This window comes from Mobula birostris, chromosome 2 (assembly GCF_030028105.1).
Source record: "Mobula birostris isolate sMobBir1 chromosome 2, sMobBir1.hap1, whole genome shotgun sequence".
Lineage (NCBI taxonomy): Eukaryota > Metazoa > Chordata > Chondrichthyes > Myliobatiformes > Myliobatidae > Mobula > Mobula birostris.
Window position 1 is genome coordinate 75572657 of NC_092371.1, and position 13485 is coordinate 75586141.

Here is a 13485-nt window from a genome sequence, read left to right on the forward strand (position 1 = left end):
GTTTGAGCTGCACACAGGGTACTAGTTACTAGTCTTATGGGTGACCAAATGTAAGCTGTGAAATCTTTTGTGACAATTTGCCCCCTATGTGTTCCAAGGGTATCATCTCCCACTGTGTGCTAATTGGACCACGGTGAAAAAAATATTCTGCAGGTGCTGAAAATCTGAAATAAAAAGCGAAAATGCTGCAGACACTCAGTGGGTCAGGCAGTGTCCACAGAGTTAAAGTTTCATATTGGAGATTTCCCCTGAGAACCGGAGAGAAAAGGATCTAATTTAAACTTACAGAGATGTCAAAGAGAAATGTCCCTGACAGGGCGAAGGAATGATATAGAAACTGCACTGCACCAGACAGTAAGACTTTACAACAATTTGTCAAAACTGTCCAACACATCACTAGCGCTAGCCTACCCACCATCAAGAGCGCATATACAGGAAGATACCGGAAAAGAGCCAGCAACATCATGAAGGATCCCACCCACCTTGCTCATGGATTGTTTGTCCACCTCCCATCAGGGAGGAGGCTACATAGCATTCACGTCAGGACCACCAGACTCAAAAACAGTCACTCTCCCCAAGCAGTAAGGCTGATCAACACCTCCACCCACTAACCCACCCCTCCACCACTATTTCATCATTTCCTGCCAGAGTTACCTTATGTGCAGACACTCCTGTACCTACTGTCCCTTTATGTACATACAATCATTCAATATATATAAGCCATCTAATGTACTTATATTTATGTTCTTTATCTTATTGTGTTTTTCTTTGTTGCATCAAATCCAGAGTCACAATGATTTTGTTCTTTTTTACATGTACTGGAAATGACATAAAACAATCTTAAATCGTGAAATAGCATAATATCATGCAGATTGATTGCCATACCATTTCCATACCTTTTCAGTTTCCGTACCGTTTTTTTCCCTTCCTCCTACCTGGCCCTTCCCCGGCTTCTCTGCAAACTTAAATCAGACTTTTTTCTCTCGTTCTCAAGAGAAATCTCCAGACTGAAATTCTAATGGTGTACACAAACGCTTGATCAGAATCGCAATCAGAATCAGGTTTATTATCATCGGCATGTGTCGTGAAATTTGTTAGCCTAGCAGCAGCAGTTCAATGCAATACATAATAATATAGAAGACAAAAAAAAATTAATAAATAAATTACACCATAAGTATATTGAATAGATTAAAAATTGTGCAAAAAACAGAAATAATATGTATTTTAAAAGTAAGGTAGTGTAGCGGTGTGCTACACACAGCGCTAGAATAACAACACGTAGTCGGTGAGTTGGAGTTACGATAAAATAGATTTATTCAAACTTCGCGGCCTCCTTTAAAGCCTTCCCATTCCCACCCTCCCTGGGGCAGGATTGCTACAGGGAATGCATATTCCCAGACGCTTCCCACGCGCGGGTTTTTCCCCCTGCTGGTGAAGATGGTCTGATGCCCTTTTGGGGCCGGCCCTCTGCCGGCGTGCGCTGTTTTTGTGAGCCGGTTCGAGTGCGCTGGAAAGTGGGTCGCCACAGTAGTGTTCCAGTGGTTCAGTGTCCATTTAGGAATCGGATGGCAGAGGGGAAGAAGCCGTTCCTGAATCGCTGAGCATGTGTCTTCAGGCTTTAAGAGTGGCCAATGGTTTCTTTATATTTTAGGTTCTAAACTTTAAACTTAGAGCTTCTTCCCTTTGTCTGGTAGTATTGTATGCATCATTAGCACCCAACACTGAACTGTTCCCACAACCTATGGACACACTTTCAAGGACTATTCATCGCATCTTCTCAATATTGATTGTTTATTTCTTTTTTTTACGTTTTTGTATTTGCACAGTTTGTTGTGATTTGCACATTGGCTGTTTGTCTTGTTTTGTAAAATGCAGACACGAGGAAATCTGCAGATGCAGGAAATTCAAACAGCACACACAAAAAACGCTGGTGAATGCAGCAGGCCAGGCAGCATCTATAGGAAGAGGTACAGTCGACGTTTTGGGCCGGGTGATAGTAAGTATCTCTTCTTTCAGTTAGTCCTGACGAAGGGTCTCGGCCTGGAACGTGGACTGTACCTCTTCTTATAGATGCTCCCTGGCCTGCTGCGTTCACCAGCAACTTTTGTGTGTGTGTCTTGTTTTGTACAGTCGTTCATTGATTCTGTTGTGTTTCTTTGTATTTACTGTGAATGCCTGCAAGTAATTGAATCTCATGTTTGTATATGGTGACATATATGTAGTTTGATAATAAATTTACTTTAAAGATTTGAACTTTGAATGAAAATTATAGACTATTGATTTGTACAATGACTTCTGATTTGTTTACTGTCTGACAGCAGTTCCCAGGGCCTCGTTAGTGCAGTAGGCAGCGCGTCAGTCTCATAATCTGAAGGTCGTGAGTTCAATCCTCACACGGGGCACTAGTTTTATGGATAAACAAACCTAGCAATGAGTGAGACAATTTTCACTCTATTACGTTGATATCATCTCCTGCTCTGTTTCGATTCCACTATCATGTTAAAGATATCCGCAGATGTTGGAAATCTGAAAACAAAATAGAAAATGCCAGAGAAAACACGAGAGGGCATACAGGAGTGAGGTATGCCAACTAGTGGAGTGGTGCCACAGCAACAACCTGGCACTCAACGTCAGTAAGACAAAAGAGCTGATTGTGGACTTCAGGAAGGTAAGGCGAAGGAACACATACCAATCCACATAGAGGGATCAGAAGTGGAGAGAGTGAGCAGCTTCAAGTCCCTGGGTGTCAAGATCTCTGAGGACCTAACCTGGTCCCAACATATCGATGTAGTCATACAGAAGGCAAGACAGCGGCTATACTTTATTAGGAGTTTGAAGAGATTTGGCATGTCAACAAATACACTCAAAAACTTCTATAGTTGTACCGTGGAGAGCATTCTGACAGGCTGCATCACCGTCTGGTACTGCGGGGGTGGAGGGGGGGGAGGGGCTACTGCACAGGACTGAAAGAAGCTGCAGAAGGTTGTAAATCTAGTTAGCTCCATCTTGGGCATTAGCCTACAAAGTATCCAGGACCTCTTTAGGAAGTGGTGTCTCAGAAAGGCAGCATCCATTATTAAAGATCTCCAGGACCCAGGGCATGCCCTTTTCTCACTGTTACCATCAGGTAGGAGATACAGAACCCTGAAGGCAAACACTCAGCGATTCAGGAACAACTTCTTCCCCTCTGCTATCTGATTCCTAAATGGACATTGAAGCTTTGGACACTACCTCACTTTTTTTAATATACAGTATTTCTGCTTTTGCACATTTTTAAAAAATAAACTATTCAATATACGTAATTGATTTACTTGTTTATTTATTATGGTTTATTTTATTTATTATTATGTTTTTTTTCTCTCTGCTAGATCTGTATTGCATTGAACTGCTGATGCTAAGTTAACAAATTTCAAGTCACATGCCGGTGATAATAAACCTGATTCTGATTCAACAGATCAGGCTGCATCTGTGGAGAGAGAAGTGCTTAAAAGTTCAGCCAGCCCACAAACAAGCTTAAAGTTGCTCCTTCTCAAGTTTGTGAGGACATGAGCCATCCGTGGAAATAAAGAGTCACCTCTCGGATCAGGACTCATTGCTATTGAGCTTGTTGATTTTTGCAGCAGATTGGTCGTTGCTCCGGATCCCGGCATCTGTCATTTCCTGGGTCTCCAATAAAGAGGCTTCAGAAAGGGATTGAAGTTATGGGAAGGTTGCATCTCTTCCAGAAGGCTTTTAGCACACCCTTGAATCTTTGCCTTTGTCTGTCTGGTAATCCTTTCTCTTGGTTTTAAATGCAAGCACGAAAATAAATGAAAATAACAAAGTATTGATCTATACAATTAGATCCGATTCAATATCTGGGCAACTGTATTCCGAGGAGCCTCGTTAGCACAGTAGGCAGTGCATCAGTCTCATAATCTGAAGGTCGTGAGTTCAATCCTCACACGGGGCACTAGTTTTCTGGGCGACCAGACACGAATGGTGAAATTCTCTGCAATAATTTCCGTGCTATGTTGGAAAACTGAGAACAAAAGAGAAAACCTTGGAAAACACTCAGCAGATCAGGCAGCCTCCCTGGGGAGAAACAGTTGAAGTTTCAGGCCACAAACCATTCCTGAGACAGGGCAGATGAGAAAGGAGATTAGTTTAATGTCATAATCAGGTTTAATATCACCGGCAAATATCATGAAATTTGTTGTCTTCACAGCAGTAGTAAAATAGAATACATAATAATAGAGAAAAAACTGTGAATTACTCTAAGTAGATATACTAAATAATTAAATTTAAAAAAGTAGTGAGGTAATGTTCATAGGTTTTTTACCCCAGGACAGGGGAGGCTAAAGCCAGATGACATAGAGTTAGGCTGAAAGGGAAAAGTAAAAATAGATGGGCTGAAAGGCCTGTTTCTGTGCTGTACTTCTCTGTGACTCCAGTGAAAGGGATGCCGAGGAAAACGTTTCACACAGAGGGAAACGTGTAGATGAAACAAACTCTCAGGGCAGGTGGTACAGATAAGTACAATTAGAATGTTTAAAAGAAATTCAAAGTTTTAAAGAAAAATAAATTTCAAAGTAAGATTATTACCAAATAACTTATATGTTCAAAGTTCTCTATATACTAACTTGAGATTCATTTTCTTTCAGGCATTCACAGTAGAACAAAGAAATACAATAGAATCAATGCAAAACTCCACACAAAACAACCAATGTTCAAAAGAAGACAAGCAAATGGTTAGGACACACGTATCATTGCAAAGTGCTTTGAGAGACTGGTTCTATCACACCTGAAATCCTGTCTACCCTCTATCCTGGACCCCCATCAATTTGCCTATCGTACCAACAGGTCAACAGAGGATGCCACCTCCACGGCACTTCACTCTGCCCTGACCCACCTGGACAGCTCCAACTCTTACGTCAGAAAGCTGTTCATTGACTTTAGTTCAGCATTCAATACTGTGGTCCCCTCCAAGCTGATCGCCAAACTTCACCAGCTTGGTATCAGCGTATCCCTCTGCAATTGGACCTTGAACTTTCTGACTAACAGACCCCAATCAGTTAAGTTAGACAACCTGTCCTCCTGTACTCTCACCCTGAACACTGGTGTGCCTCAAGGCTGTGTGCTGAGCCCTCTTCTATACTCCCTTTTCACCTATGACTGTGTTCCTGTACATGGTTCTAGCTCCATAATCAAGTTCGGTGGTTGGCCTGATCAGAGGGGATGACGAGACAGCCTACAGGGACAAGGTCCAGCACCTGGCCGTGTGGTGTGCCAACAACAATCTGGCCCTTAACACCCAGAAGACTAAAGAGATCATTGTGGACTTCAGGCATGCTAGGAGCCACACTCATGTCCTCATCTACATCAACGGAGCTGTAGTGGAGCGTGCATCAAGCTTCAAATTCCTTGGTGTCCAGATTTCCGAGGATCTCACCTGGTCCCTGAACTCCTCCATCCTGATCAAAAAGGCGCAACAGCACCTTTATTTCCTGTGGAGCATCAAGAAAGCTCACCTCTGTCCCAGGATACTGATGGACTTTTACCGCTGTACCATTGAGAGCATACTCACCCACTGCGTCTCAATGTGGTTTGGCAATTGTCCCGTATCGGACCGCAAAGCACTCCAGCGTGTGGTGAAAACTGCCCAGCGGATTATCGGCACCCAATTGCCCACCATTGAGCACATCTACCATAAACGCTGCCTGGGCAGGACGAAAAGCATTATCAAGGATGCATCTCATCCTAACCATGGACTTTTTACTTTCCTCCCATCCAGTAGGTGCTACAGGAACCTCCGCTCCCGCACCAGCAGGCACAGGAAGAGCTTCTTTCCTGAGGCTGTGACCCTGCTGAACCTCTCATCACAGCACTAAGCAGTATTGCACCCGTATTGCACTGTCTCAAGACTTTTATATCTGTGTGCTGTAGCACTTTTTAAATTCGCAGTTATTTTGTAAATAACAATATTCTTTGCATTTCTAGTCAGATGATAAATGCATTTCATTGGCTTTGTATCTGTACTCGGCACAATGACAATGAAGTTGAATCTAATCTAATCTAATCTAAAAATGCTGGAGGAGCTCGACAGGTCAGGCAGCACCTGTGGAAAGCCGTAGAGAGTTGACATTTCAGGCTAAGACTGGACTGGACATTTCAGGACTGGAAAGGAAGCGGGGAGAGACCAGAAAGAGGAGGATAGCAAAGGAATCAGGACTGGAAAGGCAGGGGGGAGAGACCGGAAAAAGGAGGATAGGAAAGGAATCAGGACTGGAAAGGCAGCGGGGAGAGACCGGAAAGAGGAGGATAGGAAAGAACTAGATATACTGCATATCGGCAAAACAAATTGAAATGGGAGGAGCTCAAGTAGACGACTTAGTCAGCATGGAAGAACTGGGTCGAAGAGCCTTCTCCTGTGTTGTGTTTGCAGTTGGATTATTATTGGGGAGAATTATTTAAAGTGTTCAGTATTGTTTGCATCATTATCACCCCAAGTCTGAACTGTTCTCACAACCCCTGACTCACTTTCAGGGACTCTTCATCACATCTTCTTAATATTGATAGTTCATTTCTTTATTATTTTGTTTTTTTTCTTTTTGTATTTGTACAGTTTGTTGCGATTTGCACATTAGCTGTTTGTCTTGTTTTGTATGGTCTTTCATTGATTCTGTTGTGTTTCTTTGTATTTACTGTGAATGCCCACAAGTAATTGAATCTCATGTTTGTATATGGTGACATATATGTAGTATGAAAATGAATTTACTTTGAAGATATCAACTTTGAATGAAAATTATAGACTATTGATTTGTACAATGACGTCTGATTTGTTTACTGTCTGACAGCAGTTCCCAGGGCCTCGTTAGCGCAGTAGGCAGCGCGTCAGTCTCATAATCTGAAGGTCGTGAGTTCAATCCTCACACGGGGCACTAGTTTTATGGATGAACAATACTAGCAATGAGTGAGGGAATTTTCACTCTATTGCGTTGATATCATCTCCTGCTCTGTTTCAATTGCACTATCATGTTCAACATATCCACAGATGTTGGAAATCTGAAAACAAAATAGAAAATGTCAGAGAAAACACTCAACAGATCAGGCTGCATCTGTGTAGAGAGAAGTGCTTAAAAGTTCAGGCAGCCACAAATCTTTCTTGAGAGAGGGAAACAAGCCTCAAGTTGCTGCTTCTCCACTTTGAGAGGACATGAGCCATCTATGGAAATAGAGTCACCTTTCGGATCAGGACTCATTGCTGTTGGGCTTCTTGATTCTTTGCAGCAGATTGGTCATTGCTCCAGATCCCAATATCTATCATTTACTGGGTCTCCAATAAAGAAGCTTGAGAAAGGGATTGAAGTTATGCAAAGGTTGCATCTCTTCAAGGAGGCTTTTAGCACACCCTTGAATCTTTGCCTTTGTCTGTCTAGTAATCCTTTCTCTTGGTAAACTGATGTTTCGGGGGTCTGGTGTCAAACATGCAAACAACATGACCTGTCCAAAGGCATTAAACAATCTTGAATCCTGAAATAGTTTAATGTCTTGCACGTTGATTAACTATCGTGCACACAAATGTTTGCTGAAGAGTGAACAATGCTTCTTTACAACTTAGATCTTCTTCCCTTTGCCCAGTAGATCACTGATGGTCAATGTAGGAAGCACAGACCCTTCCACTGATGGGACAAGTGGATAACTTGTGAGATGGACCACTCATTACAGGACTTACACACGGCATCAAAACGCTCTGGATGATGGCTTTCAGGTTTGCAATGCATCCTGAATTCTCATTTTCCACTTTGAAAGGACATGGTCCAGAAATTCCCAACAGTCTGTTGGAAGTTTGCATTTCTCAAGGAGGCTTTGGCACACCATTAAATCATTTCCTGTGTCTCTCAGATGATCTCCTCCCATAGTAGACACTGTATTTCATGTCCTTGGTATCAGGCATAGGAATGAACTGTGAGCCCAGTAGAACCTCAGTACTAGAGACATCCTGGAAAAGGATGTGATCTCATTTGGAGCTCATTCCCAGTAAATATGGATGACTTTGTGAACAGAATTGGTATTGGTAAGAATTCTCTAAAAGGTTCAGTATTGTGTGTGTGTGAGCGACAAGAATGAAATGAAATGTGCAAGAAATTGATTCAAACACGGACATCTGATTTGTTACCTTGCCAAAATATGGTATCTCACAGGCCAAGTTAGAACAGTGGGCATTGCATCGGTCTCATAATCTGAAGTTCTTGAGTTTGAACCTCACACGGGGCACTAGTTTTATGGGAGACAATACAATGTCTGTGAAATTCCTCTGTGACAATCTCCAGCCCTTTGTTGAATGGATTAATCTCATGTTCCATTGTGCATAGATTGACAAATCTTATAAGACATTGAAGATAATGGAGGTCTGATACAATTGAATTTCAACGTTATATTGACTGTCCTGTTGTACATACTATTTATTATAAATTGCACATTGCAAATTTAGACAGAGACGTAGCATAAAGATCTTTACTCCTCATGTATATGAAGGATGTAAGAAATAAAGTCAATTCAATTCAATTCCATTCAAGTGCTGGAGACACTCAGCAGGTCATATAGTGCCCACTGAAAAGAGAAATGGTTAATCTTCCCTGTTGGAAAACTTTCTTAAGAACTGGACAATAGAGGAAACAAATTAGCTTAAGGTTATGAAGAACAGAGTGAAGGAATGTACGGGAGAAAGGAAATAGCTCAGATAGGATGAGACAAAATTGCTTAGTATCATGCACATTGATTGGTTAATATTGGGAAACCATGACAAAGGGAAGGTTGGCCAATCATTACTACAATGTTTGGAGGTTTATCCTTCTGCCTTGTTGATCAATGAATTCCTCTCAGGCAACAACACAAAATTCTGGAGAAACTCAGCAGGTCAGGCAGCAACTGAGGATAGGAATAAAGAGTCAACATTTCAGGTTGAGATCAGCACTGATGAAGGATCTTGGCCTGATATGTCAACAGTTTATTCCTCTCCATTGATGCTGTCTGATCTGCAGGGTTAGTCCAGCATCCTATGTGTTTTACTCTGTATTTCCAGCATCTGCAGAACCTCTTGTGTTTATAATTCCTCTCAGGGAATCCTTTGGAATGGAAGATCAGTTATTACCCCTGCAGTTCTGTGGGTTCTAAGGTGGCCGAGAAGGCCAATCTGGGAAACAGAAACCGTGCCAGCACTGGATGGGTTCTGAGTTGTTGCACTCCTTCCCTGGTTACAAAGAATTCTTCAAGAGTTTAGTTTTAAATGCAGGCATGAAAAGAAATGAAAATAACAAAGTATTGATCTATACAATTAGATCCGATTCAGTATCTGGGCAATGTAATCCGAGAAGCCTTGTTAGCGCAGAAGGCAGTGCGTCAGTCTCATAATCTGAAGGTTGTGAGTTCAATCCTCACACGAGGCACTAGTTTTGTGGGCGAAAAGACCTGAATTCTAAAATTTTCTGCCACAGTTTCCATGCGCTGCCACTGAGGGTCATCTCCTGCTCTCTGTCAATTGCACTATGATCATAAATGAAACCTACAGATTTATCTACAGATGTTGCAAAACTGAGAACAAAAGAGAAAGCCCTGGAAAACACTCAACAGATCAGGCAGCCTCCCTGGAGAGAGAAACAGTTAAAGTTTCAAGCCACAAACCTTTCCTGAGACAGGGCAAATGAGAAAGGAGATTAGTTAAATGTCATCATCAGGTTTAATATCACCAGCACATGTCATGACTCACATGGGCCCTAGCTATGCCTGCCTCTTCGTTAGTTATGTGGAACAGTCTGTGCTCCAAACCTATTCTGGTACTGCTCCCCAACTTTTCCTTCGGTACATTGATGACTGCATTGGTTCTGCTTCCTGCAGCCGTGCTGAGCTCGTCAATTTCATCGACTTTACTTCTAGCTTCCACCCAGCCCTCAAATTCACTTGGTCTATCTTGGACACTTCTCTCCCCTTTCTCGATCTCTCGGTCTCCACCTCTGGAGACAGACTGTCCATTGACATCTTCTACAAGCCCACTGACTCTCATAACTCCCTCGACTATACCTCTTCCCATCCCGCAACATGCAAAAATGCCATTCCCTATTCCCAGTTCCTCCGTCTCCGCCGCATCTGCTCCGAGGATGAGGTTTTCCGTTCCAGGACATCTCAAATGTCCTCTTTCTTAAAGGATGGAGTTTTCCCTTCTACTGTCATCAATGATGCCCTCACCCGCATCTCCTCCATTTCCCACACTTCGGCCCTCACCCCATCCTCCTGCAAAACAACAGGGACAGAGTTCCCCTTGTCCTCACCTACCACCCCACCAGCCTCCGGATCCAGCACATTATTCTCCGCAACTTCTGCCACCTTCAATAGGACCCCACCACTAGGCACATCTTTCCCTCTCCAACCCTCTCCGCTTTCTGCAGGGAACGGTCCCTGTGTGACTCCCTGGTCCACACGTCCCTCCCCACGGATCTCCCACCCAGCACTTACCCCTGTAAGCGCAAGTGCTACACCTGTCCCTACACCTCCTCTCTTGCCACCATTCTGGGCCCCAAACAGTCCTTCCAGGTGAGGCAACACTTCACTTATGAGTCTGTTCGGGTCATCTATTGCATCCGGTGCTCCCAGTGCGGCCTCCTCTACATCGGTGAAACCCAACGCAGATTGGGGGACCGCTTCGTTGAGCACCTCCACTCCGTCTGCCACAACAGACAGGATCTCCCGGTAGCCACCCGCTTCAACTCTGCTTCCCACTCCCATTCAGATATGTCCATACATGGACTCCTCTACTGCCATGATGAGGCTAAGCTCAGGTTGGAGGAGCAACACCTCATATACCGTCCAGGTAGTCTCCAACCCCTTGGTATGAACATAGAATTCTCCAACTTTGGGTAATTCCCTTCCCCCTCCCTTCCCCTATCTCTATGTCACTCTGCCCCCTCCCCCAGATGCCTATCACCTCCCTCATGGTTCCGCCTCCTTCTACTACCTATTGTGTTTTCCCCTATTCCTTCTTCACCTTTCCTGCCTATCACCTCCCTGCTTCCCTTCCCCCACCCCTTGATCTTTCCCCTTACTGGTTTTTCACCTGGAACCTACCAGCCTTCTCCTTCCCACCCTCCCCCCACCTTCTTTATAGGGTCTCTGCCCCTTCCCTCTACAGTCCTGACGAAGGGTTCCGGCCCGAAACGTGGACCGATCTTTTCCACAGATGCTGCCCGACCTGCTGAGTTCCTCCAGCGTGTTGTGAGTGTTGACATGTTATGATATTTCTTTATTATTTTGTTTTTTTTCTTTTTGTATTTGTACAGCTTGTTGTGGTTTGCACATTAGCTGTTTGTCTTGTTTTGTATGGTCTTTCATTGATTCTGTGGTGTTTCTTTGTATTTACTGTGAATGCCCACAAGTAATTGAATCTCATGTTTGTATATGGTGACATATATGTAGTTTGATAATAAATTTACTTTGAGGATATCAACTTTGAATGAAAATTATAGACTATTGATTTGTACAATGACGTCTGATTTGTTTACTGTCTGACAGCAGTTCCCAGGGCCTCGTTAGCGCAGTAGGCAGCGCGTCAGTCTCATAATCTGAAGGTCGTGAGTTCAATCCTCACACGGGGCACTAGTTTTATGGATGAACAATACTAGCAATGAGTGAGACAATTTTCACTCTATTGCGTTGATAACATCTCCTGCTCTGTTTCAATTGCACTATCATGTTCAACATATCCACAGATGTTGGAAATCTGAAAACAAAATAGAAAATGCCAGAAAAAACACTCAACTGATCAGGCTGCATCTGTGTAGAGAGAAGTGCTTAAAAGTTCAGGCAGCCACATACCTTTCTTGAGAGAGGGAAACTAGCTTAAAGTTGCTGCTTCTCCACTTTGAGAGGACATGAGTCATCTGTGGAAATAGAGTCACCTTTCAGATCAGGACTCATTGCTGTGGGACTTGTTGATTTTTTGCAGCAGAATGGTCATTGCTTCAGATCCCAGCATCTGTCGTTTCCTGGGTCTCCAATAAAGAAGCTTGAGAAAGGCAATGAAGTTGTGAGCAGGTTGCATCTCTTCAGGGAGGCTTTTAGCACACTCTTGAATCTTTGCCTTTTTCTGTCTAGTAATCCTTTCTCTTGGTAAACTGATGTTTCGGGGTCTGGTGTCAAACATAGAAACAACATGGCCTGTCCAATGGCATTAAACAATCTTGAATCTTGAAATAGTTGAATGTCATGCACATTGATTGACTATCGTGCACACAAATGCTTGATGAAGAGTGAACAATGGCTTCTTTACAGCTTAGATCTTCTCTTTGCCTGGTTGATCACTGATGGTCAATGTAGGAAGCACAGACCCTTCTACTGATGGGACAAGTGGAAAACTTGTGAGATGGACCACTCATTACAGCACTTACACACGGCATCAAAACCCTCTGGATGATGGCCTTCAGGTTTGCAATGCATCCTGAATTCTCATTTTCCATTTTGAAAGGGCATGGTCCAGAAATTCCCACCAGTCTGTCGAGAGGTTGCATTTCTCAAGGAGGCTTTTGCACACCATTAAATCATTTCCTGTGTCTCTCAGATGATCTCCTCCCATAGTAGACCCTGTATTTCAAGTCTGTTGTGTCAGGCACAGGAATGAGCTGTGAGCCAAGTGGAAACTCAGTACTAGAGACATCCTGGAAAAGGATGTGATCTCATTTGGAGCTCATCCCCAGTGAATATGGAAGACTTTGTGAACATAATTGGTATTGGTAAGAATTCTCTAAAGGATTCAGTATTGTGTATGCGTGAGTGACAAGAATGAAATGAAATGTGCAAGATATTGATTCAAACACGGACATCTGATTTGTTACCTTGCCAAAATATGGTATCTTACAGGCCTAGTTAGCATAGTGGGCATTGCGTCGGTCTCATAATCTGAAGTTCTTTGGTTTGAACCTCACACGGGGCACTAGTTTTACGGGAGACAATGCAATGTCTGTGAAATTCCTCTGTGACAATCTCCAGCCCTTTGTTGAATGGATTAATCTCATGTTCCATTATGCATTGATTGACAAATCTTATAAGATATTGAAGATGATGGAGGTCTGAAATAAAAAGAGTAATAAAACAGGCTCTGGGACAGCTTCTTCCACCAGGCCATCAGACTGATGAATTCACGCTGATGCAATTGTATTTCTATTATATTGACTGTCCTGTTGTACATACTATTTATTATAAATTACTATAAATTGCACATTGCAATTTTCCACAGAGACGTAATGTAAAGATTTTTACTCCTCATATAAATGAGGGATGTATGAAATAAAGACAATTCAATTCCATTCAATTCAAGTGCTGGAGGCGCTCAGCAGGTCATATAGTGCCCACTGAAAAGAGAAATGGTTAATCTTCCAGGTTGGAAAACTTCGTTGAGACCTGGGCAACAGAGGAAACAAATTAGCTTAAAGTTATTGGAAATAGAGTGAAGGAATG

At 42.9% G+C, this 13485-nt stretch overlaps 4 non-coding genes across 4 annotated transcripts; all 4 read left to right on the plus strand.

Annotated features, from left to right (window-relative positions):
- The first annotated feature begins 2329 nt into the window (after window positions 1-2329).
- trnam-cau (transfer RNA methionine (anticodon CAU)) lies at window positions 2330-2402 on the plus strand. Its single transcript has one exon. It is a non-coding gene; the product is annotated as a tRNA-Met (tRNA).
- A 1477-nt stretch (window positions 2403-3879) lies between these two features.
- Window positions 3880-3952, plus strand: trnam-cau (transfer RNA methionine (anticodon CAU)). Its single transcript has one exon. It is a non-coding gene; the product is annotated as a tRNA-Met (tRNA).
- Window positions 3953-6847: 2895 nt separating this feature from the next.
- Window positions 6848-6920, plus strand: trnam-cau (transfer RNA methionine (anticodon CAU)). Its single transcript has one exon. It is a non-coding gene; the product is annotated as a tRNA-Met (tRNA).
- A 4635-nt stretch (window positions 6921-11555) lies between these two features.
- Window positions 11556-11628, plus strand: trnam-cau (transfer RNA methionine (anticodon CAU)). Its single transcript has one exon. It is a non-coding gene; the product is annotated as a tRNA-Met (tRNA).
- Window positions 11629-13485: the final 1857 nt, after the last annotated feature.